This window comes from Phoenix dactylifera, chromosome 9, assembly GCF_051530095.1.
Source record: "Phoenix dactylifera cultivar Ajwa chromosome 9, Ajwa_hap1_PhDact_Kaust_v1.1, whole genome shotgun sequence".
Classification (NCBI taxonomy): Eukaryota; Viridiplantae; Streptophyta; class Magnoliopsida; order Arecales; family Arecaceae; genus Phoenix; species Phoenix dactylifera.
In genome coordinates this window covers 7,380,463-7,399,393 of record NC_143198.1, presented here as the reverse complement: position 1 = coordinate 7,399,393, position 18,931 = coordinate 7,380,463, and the positions used below count along the sequence as shown (strand labels likewise).

Here is an 18,931-nt window from a genome sequence, read left to right as displayed (position 1 = left end):
ATGGGGCTTGGTGTGTGTCTATATATATATATATATATATCTATATATATATATATATATATATTCATATATAAATTTTCCCTCGTCTTCAAGAAGGGTCATCAGGTGTTGTCCTCCTGAAAATAGCTGCTACTGTGTTTATCTGTGACATTTGTGTGATTATTTTAGATGCATGCTCATGCCACGAGGTGGCCTCTTATTCCAATGAAATCTTTAGAGCCATAATGAGCTTCAACAGGATGCCACGAGTGCCAAGTCAGAAGGGCCTAGATCCTCCTGCCACCTCCAGAAAACATGGTACTCCATCTATTCCTCCAATCCCCCTTGCTCTCGCTTCTTCGCTATTTACAGGAGGGTCATCAACAGGTGCCCCAGGCTGCTAGCTTCAAGCGTCCGAGAGTCCGGGACCAGCTCAAGCCTGCCCTCATCTATCTCCGGCCCTGCTGCTCTCCCCCAAGCTGCAGTATTTGATTGGGCTGGGGCCTCTCCAGGGAAGAGGCTGAGGAGATGGTGCTGAGATGCCCAGGGTTATTCAGTTTCAGCATATGAGTATTTTGTTAGGGAAATCTGTGGCACACTGGAGGAGCTGAAGGAATTCTCTCAATCTGTGGAGAAGAGGATTGAGCCTAGGCATCAGGAGATGATGGTGAAGGGGCTGAAAAGCACTGACAAGGAGTTCCAGGTTAGTTGTGCGGGAAGGTAGTTAAAGATGGGTGCTCCACTCTGCTGTAAACAGCAACTCTCGACACTGAAACCAGCTTACAGGATCCTGTTCCTTTGGATCCTGCGGCTTGTTCCCTACTAGATGTTCACTGGTTTTACCAGGCAGGGCATGTTGGCTAGAAGAATGCGGTTTCTCTGGTGGCTATGATACAGTAGCTTGACGGGTTGGAAGATCTGGATAAAGCTTCCACACCCTCCCCAGAAGTTAGGAAACCCTTGCTCTTCTTTGTGATCGTTTGGTTTTGTATATGAAATGACCTTTCAGCATCCACGGATAACGTTGTCTCAGTACCTATTCACTCTAAATAAATATTAGATTCGACAAACTGAAATTTCATTTCAAAGACTACTAGCTGGTAAATGAATCATCTTCACCAGATAGGGAACGGCCTAGGTGTCGATATGTTACCAGTAAATTATTTATGGTTAAATAAAGTTGGATGTTTATCAGGGTCCATGGGTTTTCATTACTTCATCCATTATGGCACAAGCCACAGAGCAGCCAGCAGCTTGATGAATCCGTTAGGTTGCCAGGTCCCTGCAGAATTATTGTCACAGAAAAATGCTGCGGACACTAGACTATTCAGGATTTGCATTATTGTGTACGAATAACTTTATGGTTTGTTCAGTGTCATCTAACAAATATTTTTTTGGAAGAAAATAATGAAAAAGTTTTAAAATGGTTAGAAACTAGCAATCAAGAGGGGAAGGATGATTCGACACACAAAATTCATGCATGGCAGTCAAAAGTATATTAGAATTGCCTGGGAAATTTATACAAGTACATAAATGAGGTTGGAAGCTGTAGCAACTAGAATCACAGTAGCAGCCACAAAACAGGAGCAGGCACTTGCAAGAGCAACTTCCTTTCATACGCTTGTTAAAAACAGGCAGGCTCATTTGCACCCTCTGCATCTATCAAACAAAGCTAGCAAATATACACAAGCAAAGACCATGTAAATTATTTTGTTAGGTTATTTCCAAGAAAACTGAAAAAAATACTTACCTAGATGATCTCAGAGTTCATTAAAGCTTTCGATTCACCTCTTTTTTTCTTTTTTTTTTTTGTGCGTGTGTGAGCGTGAATCCATCATAGATGACACCACCGAGTTTTTCAATCCTAAGCCTTTCAATCGCAGTTGGGTTTATGGTCTGACAACTCAAACAGCTCGGTCACAGCTCCCCTGATACAGCTTTGCAATCATCAGTCCTACATGATCCAGGAAGGTAGGCATAACATGAAAAGATAACCATGCAAAACCCAGCCCAAAACGAACCGGGCCTGGTCCACTTGACCGGCCTGGGAAAACAAAACTATCAGCCAAGGCCCACTCGGCCCAAAACCCACTTTGATCCAAACCAGAAAATGTGAAATGAAAAAAACAAAATCTGAGAAGGCCTGCGACTCAAGTGCGCCACACGTTCTTCGAAGAGGCAGACTACCGATAGGAGTTTGATGCCGAGAGGGAGTCCGAAGCCTCCCTCCGGCTCTATCTAAGGTCGTTGATGCCTCCCTCTAGTTCTATTACGCCTAGTTTCTCCGCTACGGATGACCACTGTCGCCGGATTCTCTTCCGCCACTTTCTGACGATCGGTCCCCCCACCGGCAGCTACCACACCTCCTCCTCCTCCTCTTTTTCTGTTTTGCATAAAAAAAAAAAAAAGACCCCATAGTTTCATTCTCTGTCTTACTTTTTTTTTTTTTTGCGCTAAAGATTCGCCGGCTGATTATACTCATGAGGTAATTAATGTAACTCTTTTTTAAATTTATCGACAAATTATAAAATATTTTATAAATCAAATTATTCATAATTTATGAACTTGATGCATAGTACTTATTATTGAATATATCTTTTTCAAAAAATATTAAATGATTCATGATTGAACATATTAATTTTGATATAGATTAGGCTCAATTTATTTTGATGTTATATGATTTTATATATTTTTTGATTTGGAACATAAAATATGTTTTTAAGAAATAGAGTTCTGATCTAAGATGGCTTTGGACTTGCAACCAGACTATATTTTAATATCTTGCCGGTAAGGATTATAAGTTGGCACTTTGATACTTTATCAGCAAGGGTTATACATTAGCACTCAATATCCTGCAAATGGGGGTTATATATTGGCACTTTGATACACTTCCAGTAAGGATTATATTGGTACTTTGATGCTCTATCATTGTGGGTTATGCGTTGGACATATGAAAATTTCTGAGCTTATTATTTGGCTTAGCTACAAGGTATAAGTGTAATCATAGTTCATGAGATGAACTTGAGGTTTTTGCAAGAATTGGATTTATGAAGGAAAATTTGAATTTTTTAGAAAGATTGGATTCACATATATGATGTTTTGATAACACTCCATGTCTAGATTTAGTTTTGAATTGAAAGATTTTATATAATTACTCTTAGTAAAATTATTATTATTTTATTATCTAATTTATCTAGTTAAAGAATTCATTACTTACTGGGTTATATAGCACATTACTCGGTACTTTATTATTTTTATGGATTCAGAAAATCAGTTTGGCTTGAGATTTTGCTACGGAAGAGCAATCGGAGGCAGTGTTTTGATTTCTTATTCTTAGTTTACGATTTTACTGAAGTTCAAGACTTTGAATATTGTTGGATTTTGTAAGACATTAAATTTTGATTCTTAGTTATTTAAATTTAAATTTTGAACTTTAGTTATTTTATTTTATTTTCGCTACATTGTGTATAATATCATGATGGAATTCGAGTTGTTTGCTGCATCCCTAGCATGTGAATTCGAGTCGGAGATATGACAAATGAAATGCTAACAATTATAGCCACTTCTTGACCAACACTTAGAATTGTTGTACATGAACAACAGCAATGCCCTAATCTAATTATTATTCACAAAAATACAATCAAGCAATTATTGACAATAAAATGATCTGTTATTATGATTTATGAGCCATTGTTTCAGTAAAATATGAGCAAGCACATTCAATCATGTGATCCTAGACATGCACCTCCATGGATTCCAAAAGCTCAAGGTTAATTGTGAAATGTATTTTACAGCATGCATTGTTGTATATGACCAACAAGCAAGAACATGGTTACCAAAAAAGGCCATTAGCTAGCAAATTTCTACAACCACCGCTGCAACTTCTATAATGATGTAGACTTCAATTGCTAGCCTCTAGTCTTTCTAATTTTTGGCTCTCTAGTTGACTCCAAGTACTCCTTACACATTATTTGGTTCACGACTGGAATCGAAATCGGAATCAGAATGGATTGAAATGTAAATTAGAATAGCCATATTTTCCAAAACTTTGTCTCGTGTCTAGAGTCAGAATTGAAATAGAATTTGAATACTAGGAGGGAATCGAGATTAAGTTTTGGAGAATTAGGACATTTTCATTTTTTTCTAAAATTAGAATGAAAATGAGACTCCTTCCAACCTAACAACTAGAATGAAAATAGTCATTCTTATTTTCGTTCTAGAGGCCGACTCCTTCCAACCAAATATGCCCAAGATAAATAAGTAGCTGAGTAATTTCAAAGTGATGCTGTTGGGTCTCACCAATCAAGCCAACCAGCCATCTATGCAGAAGAACCATTGAAGTATCCAACGCCTTCTAAGAGTTGTTGGGAAATGATTCAGCCGAAATCTCCAACCAGGCTGTGCTTCCCGGCTTTTATATGCTTGGTGCCAGACTCCGCGCTCATGAGCCAGGTTTCAAATGCGTTCGGCGGCAAACCACGTCCGAATAATAGCCGTTGGTTCCCGTGCGGCTCCCGCCACTTGCTCCATCCTTCCAAATCTCCAAACAGAAATCCTCCCCGGATTCAAATCCTCCACCCACCAAACCCTCGACTCTCTTCTCCAACGATGCCCCTCCATGAAGCTACTCAGGCAGCTCCACGCCCAGCTTGTCACCAATGGACTTCTCGGAGAATCCCTCACCCTCGGGAGGCTCATCGCCTTCTGCTCCGTCTCCGACGCCGGGGACCTCGATTACGGCCGCGAGGTCTTCGAACGGGTCCCCGAGCCTAATAAATTCATGTGGAATAGTTTGATCCGAGGCCATTCCAACAGTGATAACCCAAAGGAGGCCCTTTTCCTCCACCGCCGGATGCTGCGTTCTGGCCTCTTGCCGAACCACTTCACTCTTCCTTTCGTTCTCAAGTCGTGCGCCAGAGCGTCGGCTCATATGGAAGCCCTGATGGTTCATGCTATGATCTTTAAGCTCGGATCTGAGTCACAGATCTTTGTAATGAATGCCCTTCTCCATGCCTACTCATCCTGTGGGTTGATGTCTTTAGTGCGTAAGGTGTTTGATGAGATTCCTTACAGGAATGTCGTTTCTTGGAATTCAGTGATTGGTGGGTATTCTCAGTTGGGTGATTGCGGGGAAGCATTTGCTCTGTTCAGGGAAATGAGAGAATCGGGTTTGGAGCCTGATGAATTCACCCTGGTTAGCCTCCTCTCTGCTTGCTCACAAATGGGGAGTCTCAATTTGGGTAGGCTGGTACATCATTACATAGTGGTTATGGGAGCTAATATTGATATGATTTTGGGGAATGCCTTGGTAGATATGTATGGAAAGTGTGGAGATTTAGGTTTGGCTCAGAAATGCTTCGATGGGATGCCTGTGAGGAATGTAGTTACATGGACATCCATAGTCCGTGCTCATGCAAAACATGGGCTGATTGATGATGCTAGATGTTGGTTTGATAGAATGCCTGAGAGGAACATAGTATCTTGGAATGCCATGATCTTTTGCTATGTTCAAAATGGATTATGTCATGAAGGCTTTGATCTTTACACCCAGATGCAAGATTTGAGAGTGTTGCCCGATGAGACGACTTTGGTCGCTGTTCTTTCAGCTTGTGGCCAAAATGGCAATTTGGTCATTGGAAAGAAAATCCATGATTACATCTGTGCAAACATTGCAAATCCTAGTGTCACGCTTTTTAATTCTCTTGTTGACATGTATGCGAAATGCGGTTATAAAGACACTGCCTTGGGTCTCTTTGGCAGGATGCCAGAAAAGAATGTGGTGTCTTGGAATGTGATTATTGGGGCCTTGGCGATGCACGGTTGTGCATTAGATGCCGTTGAACTCTTCAAAGGCATGGTCAGCAAGGGCTTTTCACCTGATGGGATCACCTTTACTGGTTTGTTATGTGCATGCAGTCATAGAGGTCTATTAGAAGTTGGACAGCACTACTTTGAAGCTATGACTGATGTTTATAAGGTTCCACATGAAATTGAACATTATGCATGCATGGTTGATCTCTTGGGGCGAGGAGGGCAACTTGAGAAAGCAGTTCAATTGATAAAATGTATGCCAATGAAACCAGATGTTGTGATATGGGGTGCTTTGCTTGGAGCTTGCAGGATTCATGGCAATGTGAAGGTTGGAAAGCAAGTGATGAAACAACTTTTGGAGTTGGAGACAAATAATGGAGGACTATATGTTCTCTTTTCAAATATGTATTCTGATGTTCACCAGTGGGAAGATATGAAGAATCTTAGGAAGCTTATGAAAGAGAGAGGGATAAAAAAGGATAAGGCAACTAGTTTTATTGAAATAGATAATAATGCCTATGGGTTTTTAGTAGAAGACCTGAGACATGAAAGCTCAAGAGATATATACTGTATGCTTGATCAATTAACAGACCATCTGATGTCCGTAGAATGTCTCTCCATGCCCTCTGGAGCATTTTTTGATGTGGAAGAATGGCAAGAATCTCTATGTGTCTATTGAGTTATTCATTATTCTTTATAATATTCTTTGATATTGTGTTAAAAAGGATAAGGCTCCTGCTGTGATGAACTCCAGATCTTGTTGTTGCTCAACCTAAGCAGGTTTTCTCTTCTTTATGACAAATGATGTAATACACTGATTTAATGAAATGTTTTCTTGACTGAAGATACCAAGCAGCCTATTTTAGAAGAATAATAGGTATATTTTCCAGAGATGCTCGTTTCCTTCTTAGAACCACAATCTTGAGACTATGTTTGGATGCTGGACGAAACCTAGTTAACTTCATGTCATCCAAATATCTCTATCTTTTTGTCAGTTATTTCGGTCAGTGCTGAAAAGCAATTTAACTCTCTCTCTCTCTCTCTCTCTCTCTCTCTCTCTCTACCTGTTCACTTCTTTCATATCTCTCTCTCTCAAGTGGAAGCATCGGCAAATCACATAAGATTCAAATTTTGGTTGGTTTAAAACTGAGAAGAGGAAGAAAGGCCCACAAAGAAGTTTTCAAACTAAGGAGAATTAGGTCAGGAAGCATCAAAGAAAATGAGCAGTTTGTTTACCTTGTTTGACATAAATAATCTATGTTAAAATAATGCAGAAAATAGCCTGTAAAAATGCAAATCCTTTGAACATTTCAACCGGTAATCATTTTATGTTTTAAGATGAAAATTATCATGAGTTCCATTAATACTTGGTTTTGTTTAGGATTTTCAAAATGAGATGGAACTAAATCTTGTCTGGTCTGGGTTTATGAATGGTTGAAACAAGACTATATAATGATAAGAGCGACCATTGATTCAAAGTTGGTCATATGTCTAAAATATAATATTAATTGTGTATAATGAAATTTTAAAAATAAGATTATAATGTGTTTGTTTTCTAATTATGATTTAGTTTGGAGGGGCTTGATGCAATGTGTCTTATGCTGGGCATGGATATGTATTTTGTTCAAGAGTAAAAATCATATATATAGTTATAATTCTATCTCATCAATCATGTCTATTTTGAAGTAGATTGGATGAAATTGTTATTTGTCTTAATTTATTTGTCTTTCTTCTATGTTTTCTTAGTCATATATTAAATAGTGAGTATGAAAAATGCATATATGATATAAGAGTATTGCTGGACTTATTGCGGATCACCTTAGCCACTTTGGGCAGATCTGGACAAGGTTCGAAAGCATGATCCACAACATCAAAGGTCTATTTATGTATCAAAGTCTCCAAATAGCATAATTTTCAGATATAGTGCTTGTTTGGAGAGCTTTTTTTTTTAAAAAAAATTGGATAACTTTTTGAGATTTATAGCATGACACCAATTTACAGGCCTATTAGGCTCCGAATGATCTTTTCAAGGCTATTTAGACCTATGAAATGTGTGTATGAACAAAAATTTATCGTTTATAAACTTTTTTTAACTAAGTAGTATCTTCCAATCTAAAAAGAAGTGAGTGATGTGATAGAAGATAGAGGTGACATAGAAGTCAAGGTCTATTTGTAGAGAGAGAGATTTTGACTTTTCAGAAATTTTAGCAGTAACCATAACTATTTCATAAAAGTTCTAGCCTCTTAACTAGAACAAGGATCAAACCTGAATTTTGTTAAAGTGGCCTTTACTAGTTTAAGTAAAGGGATTGCAATAAAATCTATTATTGAATTAATGAAATGTAGGGAGACTCAAAACCCTACTTAAGCATTTCTCATAGTTTCTTCATTTTTTAAGACACTAAGTTAAGTGGATTAAATGAATTGCTTCCTTCTTTCTCTATTGGAACAAGTGGCATCAAAGAAATGGATCTTTAATTAATAACAAGTATATAGTTCAAACTTGGGAGTAGTACAAGCAAATAGAGAAAAATTTTGGTGCTCTCCGTGCATTGAAGAATAAAGGTAAGTATGACTGCTGATTCTATCTCAACAAAAGATGATGTAAAAGGATGCCTCGCTCAACTAGAGGAGAAAATAATATATTCATATCTAGATTAACATTTTATCTTGATTGGTCAAGCACAAGTACTTCTATCACAAAGTTATCTCCAATGTATGAGAATGATGATCCCTCATCCAGTAAAAAGAAGGTTCAACCCAAGGGTACTCAAGTTCCCCCTTCGAAACTTGACTTTGGATTTCTGTATATAATGGAGTAGTGAATGCTAAGAACTTGGACTACTTGGACCAATTAAAGATCTATGTTCTTATAGACAGTTATATCAGCGTCCAAAAAGTAACTTTTGCCCACTCAAAGCTTCTAGCCACACCCTTACTTGATTGAATTCCTACTTGAGAAACAATGCTTTTTCTAATCTATCATGGAGAAAAATTAGATCCTTAATCAAAAAGCAATTTTATCCAATTGATCATAAAAAATATTGGTGGATCAAGTGGCTAGACCTCTAATAGAAGTATAATCAATCTAGGTAGAACTACAAGATCGAGTTTCACAAGTAAGCTATTTCTTTCGGATCTCCATTAAAAACCAAGCAGTCTTTATCAAAGAGGTCTCCATGAGAATATTCAAAAGAAGTTAAAGTTCTTTAAAGTAAAGAATATTAGTGAAGTCAACAGGAAGGCCATGGGGATTGAGGAGAATATGACGAGGAATGATAGGAAGGGCAAATAGTCAAAAGAATTAGGACAAAAATGGTAGTAAACCGAGCCACATAAGGAAGCAAGATAAGAACAAGACAATACAACTTAGAAAAAATATTTTGAGTATCATACAAAAGAGGTGCTATAAACTTTATTCTTAGTTGCAGCCTAAAAGAAAGAAGTTGGAGGGTCCTAATAGCAAAACAAGGTGATCTTCAATGAAGACTAAGGTTGAGGAATTGCTTGCATTTAAAGCAGGCTAACTACAAACTAAGCATGATGGCAAGAAATCCTGAGGCAACAACTAGAGCAGATGCAGAGATGCGAAAAATTATTTCACTCAAAGAGTCAGGGGAAGTAGAGTACCATTGGTGCAATTATAGATTCTAGCAGCTACAAGAATCTTATTATTGAAAACCTAGTTTGGAAAGCTAAAGCTAAAGACTATGCCTCATCCACATCCTTATCCTCTCAACTAGATCCAGAAAAATGTCTAGTTGAAGATCACCATGCAGTATACTTTCAAATTTACAACAATCGAGAGGTACATTGATGAGGTGAAATGTAAAGTGGTTCCCTAAATGCATTTAGTTCATTCTTGGAAGCACCCATCTAGGAGATCAGGATGCAAACTTCTACAGACAATAGTGAAAGTGTTGATTAAGGAAGGATGGGAAAATTTTTTTGACTAAAGTTGCCAATACACAAGCGAAATTGACATTATTACTATTATGCAGGCAAAGGGGCTAGTCAGTGCCTGCAAGAAATTCATGTTGCTGATGGTGAGGGACACCGATGTCGCTCAGAATAGATGGATTCCTTTGATATAGACCATTAATTCTATTCAAAAGTTTAGATTGATTAGTTACTAAAAAATTTCAAATCTATTTTAAGAGAGGGCTGCCACCTAGTTGCGCCATTAAGCACAAGATTCAACTAGTTGGAGATGCACCTTTGCCTACCTAGCCTTTATTTTAACTCAATCATGGAGAACAAAAAGATCAATAGGAAGATCTCTAAGCTGATGGATCAAGGCATGATCAAACCAAGCAGTCCACCATGTGGGTCGTTTGTATTGTAGTTCTAGTCCCAAAGAAAAATGGTGGTTAGTTGATCTATACCAATTATCATGCCCTTATTAAGATCACCATAAGGAATAGATATCTTCTACCTCAAATTTATGATCTACTAGACCAATACAAGCACATGTGCTATTTCACTAGCTAGACTTGAAATTTGGCCATCATTATGTTCGAGTTCATGAGAAGGACACCTAGAAGATAACTTTCAAAATAGGGCAGGGCTTGTCCGAGAGATTGATGATGCAATTTAGTTTATGTAATCCCTCTGCTACTTTTATGTGATTCATATAGGTGCTTTGATCTTGAAGGACTTTTATTACTATCATATCACTGTGCTGAAGAAGATGGATTGGGATAGGGTGTAGCCAAGGCTACAGTTGAAGAATCTAAGTTAACACTAATTTTAAGCCAGAGTCTTACTAGTAAGCAAAGTACAGGATAAAGTAATTCTAATACAATATAAATAAAGATAAAATAGAATTAATTGATATATTAAATGTCATTTTTTCAGTGTACAATTCAACTTATTTATAACTAGAAAATATAATAATTGCCCACTCTTAATAACAATTCGTATCTAGCCTCTATCTCTGGCAGTTTTGATAATTGGCACCGGTTATTCTATTGCTACATATATTTGTCAAAACAATCACTCTGTACTAACTATTAGACTGATAATCATATCTTGTCAACCTTGACCTATTATTAACCTCCATTCAGTCTATTCCGATATGGTGTGTGTTAGCCATCTCGTTTTAATCGGCCTATAGTACGATCTTCTGTACTTGGCCTTATCTTTAGGACCAATTCGATCAGCTCTCCTTATATAATACTCGTTCACACCGGTTTATTCTTTTTATCAGCCATCTAGGCAATCATATTAGCTTTAGGCCTTGGCTCAAAGATTGGGAGCACAAACTGATTCTTCATTAGAGCTGCCACGTGTATAGTAATCCTCACGAGTTAGGATACGGTATAGCACCAGACATACCAAAGAAGCTTGTTTGTCCTTTCTATCTTTTCAAGCATGCCAATAACTTATTAGCTGATAGAGAGGGGTGACAAGCCTTACAGCTAGATCTGCGGGCATGCCATTGACGTTTGAGCAACCAGAAATGGGATAATTGAAGAGAGGATAACGAGAATAGTGTAGATTCAGGTATCTTGACCTTCAAAAATTTATACCACTATCACAGTGCCATTTGAAAGAAGATAAATTAGGATAGAGTGTAACTTGGGCTACAGTTAAGAGATCTAAGTTAACACTACTTTTAAGTTAAAGTCCTTGTTATAACTAAAGTACAAGTTAAAGAAAAATTAATGTAAAAATGAAATAAAATTAATTGATGTGATGAAGGCTTTTTTCTCAGAGTATAACTTTACTTAGTTATACTAAAAAATATAATAATTTTTCACTCCCAATAATAGTCCATATTTGGCCCCCACTTCTAGTTATCCGTGCACTATATAAATTCATCAGAATGCCTACTCTGCAACAACTGTCAAACTGATACTCATATCTTATTGGTCTTGATTTGTTATTAACCTCCATTCCGCCTATCCAGATAAAAATTGCATTGATCATCTTCCTCTAATCGGTATATAGCATGGTCTTCTACACTTAAATGTATTTTTGGGAGAATCAGTTAGCTCTCTTTACACTACTTATTTACCTCAATCTATTTCTTTTATCAACCTTCTAGGCAACCACATTAGCTTTAGACCTTAGATCAAAGCTTGGGAGCCCTGTTTGATTCTACTTCAAAGCTGTCATATATACAATTATCCTTGGATATTAGGATCTGGTGTAAATATATCTTGATAATATCCTGATGTACAGAGAATACAACGACACTCCTTTAACTTTGGGCGAGAAACAATTTGATCCCAAAAGTCTAAAACCAATTAACCTTTAGAAGTTTTTTTTCGTGTTAATGTGGCCCAATTGTCCATCTACATTAAGAAGCATTACATATTAGTTATCATGTGATCATCATGTGAAAACTTAACATCCCCACTATTTCTATGATGCTCTTTCCTCTTTAATTAGAAGTGGTTTTCTCGGTCTCCTCCTTCATCTCCCTCGCCGGCCTCCACCTCTCCCTCTACCCAAATCCTCACCGACTCCATCCTCTACTCCACCAAGATTCTCATCGTCACCAATAGGTTCCTATCCCTTCCCCACCTCTTCCTCTGCCATGCGCAACTCTCTCTACAATATTGATGCCTTTGTCATCTGTCATTCCTTCTGCGACGACCCTACTACTATCCTTACTTGCTTTGTTGCCCTCTACCCAGCCACCATGATGCGATCATTGCAGACATCACCGGCGATAGAGAGAGAGGAAGGGAGGGAGGGAAGTAGGTGGAGGTGGTAGGTGTGCGTGTAGTGGCATCATCGATATCAATGACAACGTTCTCTCACCATATGCTGGCACTTTCTCCTCATATTATGGTCATGGTCACCACCCATAGAACAACCACAAACATGATAGAGACCACCATGTCGAACAATGCCTAGACGAAGAGGAACCCCAAGAGAGCCTCATCACGGGCCCAAACCACATGTTCAATGGCTATACAGAGAAAGCTTGAAGAGATTGTTCTAGTCCCAACATTGTGAACAATCAAATGCAAATGAACTGAACTAGGCATCCCTTACAACCCATCACAAGATATCACCCCGTGAGCTGCCAAAACCTCATTAAGTGCCATAGTAGATGGCCCTAGTAATGATGATCAGCTTCTGGAGGAGGCAAGTGAGGACAAGATGATGTCGAGGATGGAGGTGTAGAAGAGGATGTACCCTAGGATCACAAGGGCGTGGGTAGATGGGAATAAGGTGAAGAGATAGAGGATCATTGTCGCATCTTGGTAGTCCAAGTCAAGTCCCCAATAGAAGATCTGGAGATCAACAGCCTGATCTCACTCACTGCCAATATCATCAGTGTCGCCTTCAACATTTAGGAAAGACAAGATGAAGGGGAAGGAGGAGAATTTTGAGCCCTAGGGCACCATAAATGACAAAGACGTGGACATGCATAAGTGATGAAGGATGCTTTGGAGGAGGTTAGCCAATGGGAGAAGGGACAGTCATCAGTGGCAGCATCAGAATTGGAGAAGTCATCATCAAGGGTACCAATGCAGGTGAGGTGGGGGAAGGGACTGAAGAAAGATTTAGCTAATAGTTTTTTTGGGTAAAACTCTCCTTAATTTTAGAGGTGATTGTATTTGACTATAAATAGGAAACCTTACAACAATAGAATGGGAAGAAAAATAATTGCAAAGATTTTAACAGCTCAATTGGAACGTTGGAGAGATTCCTTCTTTGTTTCCAACAACTCTACGTCTTTCTTATTGGTTTCCAATGGCTCAATATATTCTTTATTGGTTTTCAATAACTCTGCATCTTCAACAGCATTTGACAGATTGATGGTTTTCTTTCTTGGAGAGAATTGCATGATTGATGGTAATTGCATGATTGTTTCCAACAAGTCTGCATCTTCCTTATTGGTATCTAACGGTTTTACATTTTTCTTATTAGTTTTCAATAACTCTGCATTTTCAACAGCATTTGACAGATTGGTGGTTTTCTTTCTTGGAGGAAATTGCATGATTGATGGTTTCCTAACATCTCCCCTCAAATGAAGCTTCGAGATGAGGCTTAATTTGTGGCAATTGAACTCATATGCTGGCCGATCCAATAGTTTTGTAAAAATATTTGTTGTTTGGAGTTCGGATGGAACATGCTTCGTGCGGAGTAGACCTTGTTGGACTTTTTCCGAATGAAATGAAAATCAATTTCTATATGTTTGTTACGGGCATGAAAAATAGGATTGGCTGCCATATGAATAGCACTTTGATTGTCGGTTAGGAGGAGAGGAGGATGTTGTGGAGGAATGCCAAGATCACGTAAAATGTAGGATAACCAAAGTAATTCAGTGACAGCATTGGACAATGATTTGTATTCTACTTCGAAGCTGGAATGGAAGATGGAAGATTGTTTTATGGCTGACCAAAAAATGATATTGCTACCAAGGAAGGTGCGGTATCCTGAGGTAGATTGTCGAGTCTCCTTGTAACCGGCCTAATCAGAGTCAGAAAAACCATAAAGGTTGAGAGCCGAGTGGCGGCGAAGGTGAAGTCCAAGAGTGATGGTGTCGTGCGCATATTTGAGGATCCTTTTGACAAGTTGATAATGTCCTTGCGTTGGAGAATTCATAAATTGTGAGATAAAGTTCACACTACAAGAGAGGTCAGGTTTGGTAAATGTAAAATATTGTAAAGCGCCAACTATACTCCGATAGTGAGTAGGATCAGAAAATGGGGTGGTGTCCGTGGAGGTCTTGTCCTTGGGAGACATGGAGGTGTTCATCGGCTTACAACCCTCCATTGAGCTCGCTGAAGAATGTCTAAAGAATACTTAGACTGTGACAGGAGCAAACCATTAAGAGTACATATAATTTGAACACCAAGAAAGTAATGAAGAAATTCTAGATCCTTTATATCGAATTTTTTATGAAGATCAAGAGTAAAATTTTGTAAAAGGGTAGGATTGGACCCTGTCAAAAGAATATCGTTAACATAGAGAAGGGGTATTAAAGTGTCACTCTATTTTTTATAAATAAAGAGTGAAGGGTCAACAATGCTATAGAAGAAGCCAAATTTTGTCAAAAATGAGCTAAAACGAGCAAACCATGCATGTGGTGCTTGTTTGAGACCATATAGTGTTTTGTGTAATTTGCAAACATAATTTGGAAAGTGAGGATCAATGATCGGGAGGTTGTTCCATAAAAATAGTTTCTTGGAGAGAACCATGTAAGAAATAATATAAAAAATGCAAATACCGGCATGATAAATATGGGATGAAGTTCAATATCCCAGAAGAGGAGCTAGTATGACTGCACTTTGGAAAGAAAAAACTGACAAGGAAATGAAAGAAATTGAAAGCAATTCAACATGTCCCTTTGAAAAAACAGAAAAAATGCCATCATGCTTGATTTGCCATCTTATATGAAGATGTACTCTACGACTCGAAGTAATTCTATTCACTCATGCTAGACCAAGAATGGAAACCAATGCTACCAGTTATGGTTGAACTATAGATGGAGCAGGAAAAACTATTGGCCAACATAGAAACCAAGCATGGAAGAATTATTTTTTTGGATCAGATGGAAGGGTCAACTTTCTACAAACTCAAGTGGTTCGACCACAATACAAGGACCAAGAGTTTCCCTATCTCTAGTTTTAATTTAGCAAGAGCTAAATTTGTCAAGTAGAAGAAGCCCTAATCCAACAGGATAATCGAACTCTCTATATTAGTTGGATAGGATTCAAAAGCTAGATCTATTACATCCAAGACCATTTTATTCATCAAAACTTCTAGTAGGTATAGCTTCCACATATTATGTCTGTTTGGGGCATATTTTCTAAAATTAGATAGCTTTATGAAATGTACAGTATGACAATTACTAATAGACTAGTTGAGCTCTAAACAATCACATTTCAAGACTGTTTAGATCTCTAAAATGCCAAATAAAATCAAATTTTATTGCTTTTAAAATCTAGCTCCAATTTTTTTTTAGTTTTTTTGTGATTATTTTCACGAGTCAGTAGTTTTAGAAAAAAAAATGTAATTTCGTCTAATTAGAAGAATTTGACCTAAATTTCATAAAGCTATTCTCATTATTTGCCCTTATAAATAGAAGGATTGTAATCAGCTATATTATAGAATTAATAAAAACTAAAATCTCTACTTCACAATTGTTGCTGGAAATTGGACCCGGGGGCCGCCGTGAAGCCGGGAAAGGAGGAGCTCCGCTGCTACAGGAGGCGGACGGCGGTGCGCCGGCGGACTGCGTCCTCCAATGGCGGGGGGCCGGACCTGCAGGAAAAGCCGGTGGCCGGGCTCCCCGGCGCCGGCCCTCCGATGCTTAAGTCAGAGGGGGCAAGTATGTGGAGAGAGCAGGAGAAGAGAGAGTGTATGCACAGAATATTTTTGTTAAGATGAAGCAAAGATAAAAGCTTTGATGTCATCAATGGTGTCCCCCCCTTTTTCCCCCCCAGGCTCCCCTTTTATAGTGGGGTTTTGCGTTACCTGGGAGGTGACAGGGAGCTTGTCCCTTTTGTAATAATTGGGCATGATTTGGCCCATTAATGGCGTAGTGGAGGATAAAGCCGAATCGGACCGGAGTCAGGGAGCTGTCACGGTCGATCGGACTTGTTGGAGTGGTTGAACCGCCGGCCGTGGTGGGCCTGTGGTCCGTGGATGGTGAGTGCATTAATTGCTGAATGAACCGGCGATCAGGAAGAGCCATACGCTCTGACGGTTCATTGATCCGGAGATCGTCTTGAGCCGTGTTCATTTAATGACTGAGTGCATCGGAGACTTGAGGGAGTCTCATGCATTAATGGCAGGTCGTGCCGGATACCTGCGGAGATCTTATGCCTTGATGGCTAGAGATAATGGCAGGCGGCAAGTTGTAGTTGAGTTGTCAAATCCCCTGTGGCGGGGTGAAGTATTCCTGGTCGGCGCCCTTTGAGCGAGCATCTTCTAACCGAGCGCCTTTCTGGTCGGCGTTGCCTGGTCGGCTCTTAATGGCCGAGCAGCTTTACTGGCTATTTCGATCGGGCGTCCTTTGGCGCTTTCTGGTCGGCGCTCTTTGGTCGTGCACCTCGCTGGTCGGCACCCTTTAGCCGAGCAGCTCTCTGGTCGGCATTCTTTGGCCGAGTGTCTTTCCGGTCGGCGCTCTTTGGCCGAGCGTCTTTCTGGTCGGCGCTCTTTGGCCGAGCGTCTTTCCGGTCGGCGCTCTTTGGCCGAGTGCCTCCGTAACAGTATGACTTGGGGTTTTTCCCCCAACACTACCCCCCGACTTCCGAGTTCCAGTTGGCTTCCAGCTGGAGCGCGGGAAGTAGTCTTAGTTGGGGCGTTACGGGTTCCGAAAACTTTGATCCGTTGCGTGTTTTGAATTATCGAGCGCTTCGAGGTGCCTTTAATAGGCGGCGTCTCTTCTTTCCCGAAAAGTATCATTATTGGGACACCTTTCGCGAAGCGTTCTCGCGTCGTGGGCTCATGATGGGGCCACACGATCTTTGATTGCGGATGCCTTTTCGCACGATCCGATGGGGCGCTTCGATGTTCGAAGCGTGAGCCCTAATTAGAAGCGTCGTTTTGTCTTTTAGACCGACACGCGTCGCCATCTAAACAGGATACAGCGTTTTCCCCGCTGATCCAGGCCGTTGGGGAGGTCTATTTAAACTCTCCTCCGGCCCTCTATCCTCTTTTCTATTGCTTTCTGCTCCTAGCTTCCTTCCTCTCAGTCTCTCGATCCAAAGTTTTATTTTCCGGCGTCTTTCTCAGGTGGTCTCCCTTTTCTGGTTTTTATTTTTCCTGTAATGGGTTCTCTTCCCAGTGAAGTAGTGTCCACCATGAGTGTCCTGGAGATGGAGATGATCGAAGAGTGGTTTTTCCCTCTTCAGGGGTTCCGTTTGGAACCCGCCAGGCGAAGGGATCGGATAACCGATCCTCCGGTAGGCCGGATCGGAGTGCACTCGGAGTCACTCTGGGCCGGCCTCCGATTTCCTCTCCACAGCTTCGTGAATGAGTTGCTGGCGGTGTGCCAGTTGGTTCCGGCGCAACTCACTCCGAACGCTTGGAGGACAGTGATGGGATTCCTATCACTGTGTTTACTGCAGGGGATTCCTACCTCTGTTAATGTCTTCCGTCGACTCTTTATTTTTAAGTCGAATCCGGTAGACAAAGAGTGGCTCTACATCGCCCTTCGGGTGGGTCGGCCGCTCTTCCATGGTGCCCCCTCGTCCATTCATGGCTGGAAGGAGAAGTTCTTCTTCCTGGGCTCTGAACGGTCCTGGGGGTTTGACCCCAGGTGGAGGCCTGCTCAGCTTAAATCCATCAACAAGCTCCCTCGGCTTACCACACGTGAGGAGGGGATCTTTGACGCCATCCGCGGCCTTGGGGACGGGATCCTGCTGAACGGCCTCATCAGCGAGGACGCTCTGGTGTACGTGAGCCTCAGCTCGGCACGTCCTCAGGGTAAGGAGAGTTACAGTAATTTTTATTTCCTTAATTGTTCTAATGTTCTAATTTTGTCCGTCTATGCAGACATCGCGAAAATGGTGACAAAAAGCGAAGTCCTCTACGCCCGCTTCCAAAAGAGGGCGGCCGAGCTCTCTGGAGAGCCCACCGAGCCGAGGAAGAAGCAAAAGACCTCGGCTACCCCGACTCCTTCGGCGGCAGTGGTGGCCGAGGCGGGTGCTGCGCATCCCGAGGCGGGGCCTTCTCAGCCTGCGCGCCCTGAGGCGTGCCCCGAGGCTGATCGGAGAGAGGGCGCGGGTCCCGGGGGTTCAGGATCCAGAGCCCCGATGGCGCCCTTATGCCCGGCGCCTCTGACGCAGATTCCTGGTCGGCAGGACGCTTCGGTTGCCGACCAGGGGAGGAGTTTTGCGGGTCCCATGCTTGCACGCCCCGCCATAGTCATGCGGCGGTCAGATCGGCCGCTCGACCGACCCCAGTCCCTTAGCTCCCAGGCGGGGAGCGGTCGAGGAGCCTCGGGGTCGGCTCCATCTAGGCCAGACGAAGCTGGCCTCACGAGCCTGTCAGGCTCGGAACGGGTGCCCTATGCACCCTCTTGGTCCGTGTTTGAGGGTGATTCGGCCCTTGAAAACCCGCGGGTAGCGCGCGAAGTAATTCGGCTCGCACTGCTCCCGGTTGACCGGGCCACGATGCAGTCCATGAGCTATAACGCTTTCATGGACGCCACTCGCTGTAACATCAT

General features: G+C 41.0%; 1 long non-coding RNA gene and 1 pseudogene across 2 annotated transcripts; both read left to right on the top strand.

Annotated features, from left to right (window-relative positions):
• Positions 1 to 49: 49 nt before the first annotated feature.
• Positions 50 to 1,049, top strand: LOC149752805 (uncharacterized). The gene is made up of 2 exons (XR_016396388.1): positions 50 to 297; positions 367 to 1,049. It is a non-coding gene; the product is annotated as an uncharacterized LOC149752805 (long non-coding RNA).
• Positions 1,050 to 4,166: 3,117 nt separating this feature from the next.
• LOC103710533 (pentatricopeptide repeat-containing protein At2g22410, mitochondrial pseudogene) lies at positions 4,167 to 6,551 on the top strand (annotated as a pseudogene). Its single transcript, XR_015968704.2, has one exon. The product of XR_015968704.2 is annotated as a pentatricopeptide repeat-containing protein At2g22410, mitochondrial pseudogene (transcript).
• The last annotated feature ends 12,380 nt before the right edge of the window (positions 6,552 to 18,931 follow it).